Raw genomic sequence first — 8,098 nt, 5'->3', positions numbered from 1 at the left:
GAATGAAGACCCTGGGGAGGGAAGGAGGGTTGTGCTGGTGAGCGTGCCCCGGTGGCATTTGAGATGGTGCCTTAAAGACAGCTGAGGAGGGAGCCTGTCACTTCACTACGCTGCAACGGTACCTGCCAGGGTCACCAATCCTTGTTCTTCTGCTTGGAGAGAAGATACTGGAAGATGTGGCACCTCCACAGATCCCCATGGACTGGGAGAAGCCACAGGTGGCAAGTGGAACCTCATTTCACCCACCCACTGAGCTACACTGGTTCCTGAAACAGCAGCGAGCATGGCCAGGCTAAAGGCCCTTCATGTGTGTCAGGGATGGAGGGACCTGTGCCAGGTGATGCTGGGGTTACCTATGGCAGGTAGGGGCTGTGAGTACCAGAAACCCCAATGCTGGGCTGAGGGCCTCATTGCTGGTGCCTGGCTGCTGTCCATGGGGTGAGGGCCCACACCGGTTGGACAGTCTCCATCTACATCATTTCTGAAGGAATCACAAACTAGGGGGCTATGGGGTTTTATAGCATGTTCCTATAAATGAGGTTGGACAGATGGTGGAGAGAGAGATGGATATACAGATAGGCAGGATGCAAGGGCAGAGGGTGACCAGGGCAGGAGCTCAGCAGGGTTCCAGCACCTTAGCTGGGGTGAGGGGAGTCCTGAGACTTCAGCAAGGAAGCCCTCTCTCCAGCTTTTGGCTCAGGGCTGCCCCCACTCAGGGTGAGGTGTTTCCACTCTTAGGCTTCTGTGGGACAATCTGCCTGAAGTAAGGTCTAAAATTAAGGCCCAATATCACATGCTGCCTTGACACCTGGTGAAATCAGGAGGGCCTCCAATGGCCCAACTGCAAGTCCCCTCCCCACTCTGCTCCTGCAGATGAGGTCCCCTAGCTAAACAACCACCTATCAAGGGGACCGGGCACAGTTTCTGCTTTCCCTGAGTAGCAGTGCCCTACCAGCCCATGGAATTATTCAAACAAATCAATGACATCCTCCCATGGGAACCAGGGGGCACCCCACCCTCTTGATACTACTAGCTTGCCTCCCACAGCCCCTGCTTGTTCTCTCTCCATGTGACCATAGGGGCAAGGCGTGCAGTGTCCTCCTTTCCCAGGCTGTGAGTGACTAATCAATGGCTGTTGAGCTTATCTGTCCAGTGTTGAGGGTTCACCATCCCCATAACCATAGGCTGGGAATCCTCTTTTACCAGTGAGGTGAACAGGAGGTGATTAAACAGGTGCCCAGCTCTTAAGAGTGGGGCTACACTGAGAGGGGCCAGTGCAGAGACTCAGAAGATATACATTATACTTCCAGGGCGGAGCCGCATTTGAAAACAAAGTCCAAAGTTTATTACTATCCCTATTTTCCCCCCTAACAAGATTAAGATCTCAGAATGCTTAAATCCAATTACTATCCCCATACACACTTCCATGTTATTGCAGTTCCTAAACTTGCAAAATGAGTGTTTATTTTTTTTACAGTAAATATTTATTCACATTTATCTACATACGTACAACTCATTTCCTTACCATTCTTTCTTTCTTTTTTTTTTAACCATTATTTCTTGCATCCCATTCTTTCTGGTTAAATTTTCTTCTTACAGAATTACACTTACACAGTGACTTATCATCAAAATGAAGCCACTTCTGGGAGTGAGGGGAGTGCTGATGATAATTACACCAGGCCACAGGTATAAATCGGGGCTGTCCCAAGCAAACTGGACCCACGGGAAGGGGGTTTGATGCCTTCTGAGGGTGCTATCTATAGAGAGGCTGCACTCCACCTCAGCACCTTAGTCAGGCCAGAGACCTCACCTCCTGTCTTTGTAGACATCCAGACCCCAGTCCTGGAGGTGGGACGTCTAGAATGACTGAGTGAGGAGCTCGGCAAATTCCTTCCCTCAAAGAAATGACAGAACGGAAAAAAAAAAAAAAAAAAAAAAATCAAAACGACTGTTTAAGAACTCTGGAAATTGACCGACGGCATACAACATATTAGGAAACATTTATTCTAGAACATCTACTGAACTCTAGGAAGAATAAGGTAAGCCTATGGCATTTTAGCCTGGGGCTGCTTCCATCACCCCGACTCAGTTCCCAAGGTAGAGCAGGCCAAGAAGATTGAAACATTCCATGCCCAGGAATGTTGCTGAAAATAGTAATTCCAAATTCTCAGCTAGCCCAAGGTTGTGCTATGGGTTGAGGGAAGCAATAGACCACGCAGAAATTTAAAGTGAGATCTAGGAAATGAGGCAACTAAAGTGGACTACAGATAAAACCATGCTTAGAGGGAAATTTACAGGTGCAATATCTATATTAGAAAAGAAGGATCTCCAATTAATGACCTAAGCTTCTGCCTTAAGAAACGAGAAAAAGAAAAGAGCAAATTGAACTCGAAGCAAGGAGATAAAAGGAAATAATAAATATCAGAGTAGAAATCAATGAAATAGAAAACAGAAAAAAGAAAACAGAAGACAAAAACAGTGAAACTAAAAGCTGGTTCTTTGAAAAGATCTACAAACTTGACAATCAGGAACAAGAGGGGCCACACATCACTAAGGAATATAAAGAAATACTGTCAACATTTTTATGCTAAGGAATGAGACAACTTGAGTGAAATAAACAAAGCCCTAGAAAGACATAAATTACTGAAGCTGACTCAAGAAGAAACAGAAAATCTGAATAGACCTATAGCAAAGAAATTGAATTAGTAATTTAAAAATCTTCCAGCTCCAGATGGCTTCATTAGCAAATTCTTCTAAACATTTAAAAAAGAAATAATGCCAATCCTTCACAAACTCTTCCAGAAAAATAAAGGAGGAGGAGGAGGAAATACTCTCAACTAATTCTAAGACCTATGTTAATCCAATACCAAAGCCAGACAAAAAACATCACAAGAAAAGAAAACTACGGACAACTATCCCTTAAAAAATTCCACAACACAGGGACTTCCCTGGTGGTCCAGTGGCTAAGACTCTGCACTCCCAATGCAGGGGGCCCAGGTTCAATCCCAGGTCAGGGAACTACATGCCACATGCTACAATTAAAAGATCTCACATGCCGAAACTAAAGATCCCGCACGCGGCAATGAAGATCCCACACACCACAACTAAGACCCGGTGCAGCCAAATAAATAAATATTTAAAAAAAAAAATTCCACAACACAATCCTAGCAAAATGAATCCAGTAACAAATAAAAAAGATTATGTACTATGACCAAGAGGGATTTACCTTAGGAATGCAAGGTTGATGTATTAATGTAATATATTATATTTACAGAATAAAGGATAAAACCATAAAACGTCTCAATAGATGTGGAACGAGCATTTGACAAAATCCAACACCCATTTAGGGTAAAAAAAATTTTTTTTCAACAAACTAGCAATAGAAGGAAACTTCCTCAAACTGGTAAAGGTGATCTACAGAAATCCTACAGCTACCATTATACTTAATGGTCAAAGGCTGAATGAACGCCTTTAAGATCAGGAATAAGGCAAAGACGTCCACTTTCACCACTTCTATTTCATATTGTACTAGAGGTTCTAGCCAGTACAATCAGGCATGGAAAAAAAAAAAGGCATTTAGATTGGAAATGAAGTAAAATGCTCTTTATTTGCAGACAACATGGCCCTGTATTTAGCAAATTCCAGGGAATTTTCACAAAAAGAACTAGAATTAATCACCAAGTTGCAAGGTACAAGATCAATATAGAAAAATCAATTTTATCTCTCTATATTAGCGATGAACAGTCCAGAAATGAAATTAAGAAAAACAATTTCAGGGAATTCCCCGGTGGCGCAGTGGTTAAGAGTCCGCCTGCCAATTGCAGGGGACACGGGTTTGAGCCCTGGTCCGGGAGGATCCCACATGCCGCAGAGCAACTAAGCCCATGCACCACAACTACAGAAACCCACGTGCTCTAGGGCCCACGAGCCACAACTACTGAGCCCGCGTGCCACAACTACTGAAGCCCGCACGCCTAGAGCCCGTGCTCTGCAACAAGAGAAGCCACCACAAGGAGAAGCCCGCCCACCGCAATGAATTGTAGCCCCTGCTCGCTGCAACTAGAGAAAGCCCACGCGCAGCAACGAAGACCCAACGCAGCCCCCACCCCCAACCCCGCAAAAAAAAAAAAAAAAGAAAAACAATTTCATTCACTATAGCATCAAAAAGAATAAAATACTTAGGAATAAATTTAACAAAAGGAGGGTAACACTTGTATACTGAAAGCTATAGAATATTGCTAATAGGAACTAAAGAAGATCTAAATAAATGAAGAGGTAGTCCACATTCACGGATTGGAAGACTCAATATTGCTAAGGGTGCAGTTCTTCCCAAGTTGACTGTTAGATTCAATGCGATACCTATCAAAATCTCAGCAGGCTTTTTGTCAGCAGGATAGGCTGATCCTAAAATTTACATGGGAACTTACACTGTCTTTACAGAGACTCAGAATAGTCAAAACAATCTTGAAGAAATGAACAAAGCTGGAGGACTTATACTTCCTGATTTCACAACTTATAACAAACCCATAGTAATTAAGACATTGTCCTGTTCGTGTAAGGATCAACAAATAGATCAATGGAATAGAATTAAGACACCAGAAACAAACCTTTACATTCAAGGCCAATTTATTTTGACCAGAGTGGCAAGGTAATTCGACGGGGAAAAGATAGCCTTCGATAAACAGTGCTGGGACAACTGGATATCCACGTGCAAAAGACCATTACCTCACACAAAACACAAAAATTAACTCAAAATGGATCATGGGCATAGATGGAAGAGCTAAGACTATAAAACTGTTAAAGGAAAAACATCGGGGAGAATCTTTACGACTTTAAGTTAAGCAGAGATTTCTTAGATACAACGTCAAAAGAATGATCCATAGAAGAAAAAAAAATGGGGCTTCCCTGGTGGCGCAGTGGTTGAGAGTCCGCCTGCCGATGCAGGGGAAACGGGTTCGTGCCCCGGTCTGGGAAGATCCCACATGCCGCGGAGCGGCTGCGCCCGTGAGCCATGGCCACTGAGCCTGCGCGTCCGGAGCCTGTGCTCCGCGATGGGAGAGGCCACAAGAGTGAGAGGCCCCCGGACTACAAAAAAAAAAAAAAAAAAAAAAATGAACTGTAGTTTTTCAAAGTTAAAAACTTTTGCACTTTAAAAGACACCATTAAGAAAATGAAGACAAACCACAGACGGGAGAAATTATTTGCAAATCTAATAAGTACTTGTGTCTACAAAATAAAAAGAACAACTCAATACAAAGACAACTCAATTTAAAAGATGGGCTAAAGATTTGAATAGATATTTCACTAAAGAATATATTCAAATGACTATTAAGCACATGAAAATATGCCCAATAGCACCAGTCATTGGAGAATGCAAATTAAAACCACGATGAGATACCACTGCACACTCACTAGAATGTCTATAATTAGAAAGACAGATAATAACAAGTGTTGATGAGAATGTTGAGAAATTGGAACCCTCATACATTGTTGGCAGGAATGTACACAGTGTAGCCATTTTGGCAACAGTGTCTTTAAAAATTCAACATAAAGTCACTAAACAATCTAGCAATTCTACTCCTAAGTATCTGCCCAAGAGAAAGAAAAAACCTGCATGTGAATGTTCATAGCACTATTATTCATAACAGCCCAAAAGTATAAACAATCCAAGAGTCCATCAACTGGTAAATGGGTAAACCAAGGATCCATGGAATGGAATGGAGTACTACTGAACAATAAAGAGGGATGAACTACTGATGCAAGTAACCACAAACCTGATGCTAAGTGAAAGAAGCCAGATGTAAAAGACCACATATTGTATGATTACATTTATGGGCAAATCTATAAAGACAGAAAGTAGATTAGTGGTTGCCTGGGGCAACAGGGAGTGACTGCAAAGCGCCTGAGAGATTTGGGATGGAAATTGGGGGCGGGGCAGAGGACAGTGGAAATATCCTAAAATTGGACTGTGGTGATTACAGAGCTCTGTAGGTTTATTAAAATCCACTGAAGTGTACACTTAAAATACATGAATTTTATGGCATGTAAATTATACCTGAATAAAGGTGTTTTGTAAAAAAGGCTCTAGCCGCAGGCTCGGTGGCAGGCGACCCCTGGCACTCTGCTTCTTTGCTAATCCGTCTCATTTTCTGGCTCCTGGGATTTCCCTTTCCTTCTGGAGTTTTAAGAAAGTTGTAGGTTCTGTTTTACCCAGGGTGGGTGGCCACATCGCCTCTGTCAGCCACACTACCGATATTTGCTTTCTTGGGATTCTGGCATTTTCTGCTCCCTGAGGAGGGCTGTGGGTTCCTCTCAGTGAAGCAAATGGAAGAAATGAAAAACGGGCTTGGGGGAGGGATGTTCCAGCCTGGGTGTGAGCTCCAACTGACCTCCAGTGTTGGATCTGGCTCCCTCATCCCTCTCTCTAGGACACAGGATGGGTCAGATGGGGGTCATGCCACGCTAATGCCCTTCCTTTCTCTTTCTCTGGTGCGTGGGAAGTCCCAGCACGGTTTCAGCCTCAGACCCTAATTTACAGGTCCCCAAGCGGAAGGAGGCAGTTCTCGACATCACAGGGCTCCTGGAACCAGCTTGCTTGGGAAGGAGGCGGGAGTCGGGCGGGGAACACCAGGAATTCCCCATCTCACTGTTGAGTGCCATGAGCGCAGGGACCTCATGGTCTGGTTCGCCGCAGAATCCCAGTGCCCGGCCACGTTGGGACTCAACATTTCTCTTATGAATGAATGAAAGTGGAAAAGTGCCCCCTGCAGTAAGAACCCACCTCCTTCTGGGCCAGTGGCCTTCCTGCTCTCGCCAACTTTCATCCCAGTCCCCAGGAAGGGACAAGGCCCACACACATTTTGCAAGCCCTGTATATTGCACCTGCTTGACGAGCAGACTTGGTTTAAGCCCAGAAAATCCTTTAATTACTGCTGCTACTTCTGGCCGGGTTCTGGGAAGGAACTAATTCGAGCAGCAGTCACTCGACCTGACCTATTAAGAATGTAATTTCATTATTTGGTCTGCCCCGGTCACGGGCAGGGGGTTACAATAACTGGTTTTGCCAAGTTCCTGTTGGAATGGCGATGCATTCCTCATCCACTTCTGTGGTGACAACCTGCAGACAACTCCCACCCTGGTGCCCAAGTCACTTGTCCCAGCCCAGGCCCTGACTGTGTGTGTCCCACGCCTGCTTGTGGCAGGTGGGAACGTCAGTGTGCCCTCCAAGGAGGCGGCCCCAAACTTCAGTGGGAAGCGATCCCCACGTGAGCTGTGAGCCCGAGGCGCGCACACACCTCATGGTTGTGCGCATACACACTTGTACACAGGATCGCGGATGACAGCCAGACACACACACGTTCACAGAGGTCCCCATCCTACACCAGCAGATCTATGCACAAACCAGGACGTGTCTGCAACACACAGGAATGCAGTACACCCCACACGCCAGTGTGGCACTGCACGCAGGCTCCCAGGCCAGTCCTCCGACTGTGTGTGTCTCAGCTCTGAGTAGCTGTCACAGTTACCCATAAGACCCTGTGTCTTTGGGATTCAAAGACCTGGGTTCTAGTTCAGGCACTGCTACATCCTGGCTGTGTAACCTCGGGCAAGTGACTTTGCCTCTCTGTGCTTCAGTTTCCCTACCTATAAAATGGAGATAAGCAGCTGTGAGGCTTCAGTGTGAAAATATCTATAAAGCAGGTAAAGTGCAGTGCCTGGGACACAGGAGGCACCTGGCACTCATACCATCGTCACTGCCCAGAACACACCCCCAGGTGCCACCTCCCTGGCCCTTGCCTCCCTGACACCTCCACTACCCAGTCATCTTCTGGGCCCCCCCAGGTCCCAGGCCTGAACGGTGAACAGTGATCTGGCAGGGCTCCTGGCCCCCTGAACTGGGCAGGGGCCCCTCGGGCTCTGGGAAGTCACCGTTGGTCAGCAGACACCTGGAGAAGCTCTGCCCAGCACTCGCTTGGGGCCTGGCTTGGAGTGAGTCCTGCCGGGGCTGGAAAGATAACGAGTTCCCTGCCCACCAGGGAGACCCACTACCTCTCTGTCCTGGGGTGGGGGTGGTGGGGGGAGTAGCTAGGGAGGGTGG

At 45.9% G+C, this 8,098-nt stretch overlaps 1 protein-coding gene and 1 non-coding gene across 2 annotated transcripts in view; one reads left to right on the top strand and one right to left on the bottom strand.

The window, feature by feature from the left end:
• Positions 1-8,098, bottom strand: part of CHST8 (carbohydrate sulfotransferase 8) — a 67,961-nt gene that overhangs the window by 47,274 nt on the left and 12,589 nt on the right. The gene's annotated exons all lie outside the window — the stretch shown is intronic.
• TRNAG-CCC (transfer RNA glycine (anticodon CCC)) lies at positions 2,946-3,018 on the top strand. Its single transcript has one exon. It is a non-coding gene; the product is annotated as a tRNA-Gly (tRNA).

This window comes from Lipotes vexillifer, unplaced genomic scaffold, assembly GCF_000442215.2.
Source record: "Lipotes vexillifer unplaced genomic scaffold, Lipotes_vexillifer_v1.1 scaffold182, whole genome shotgun sequence".
Lineage (NCBI taxonomy): Eukaryota > Metazoa > Chordata > Mammalia > Artiodactyla > Lipotidae > Lipotes > Lipotes vexillifer.
The sequence above is the reverse complement of the archived record's forward strand: the minus strand, read 5'-3'. Positions and strand labels throughout refer to the sequence as shown.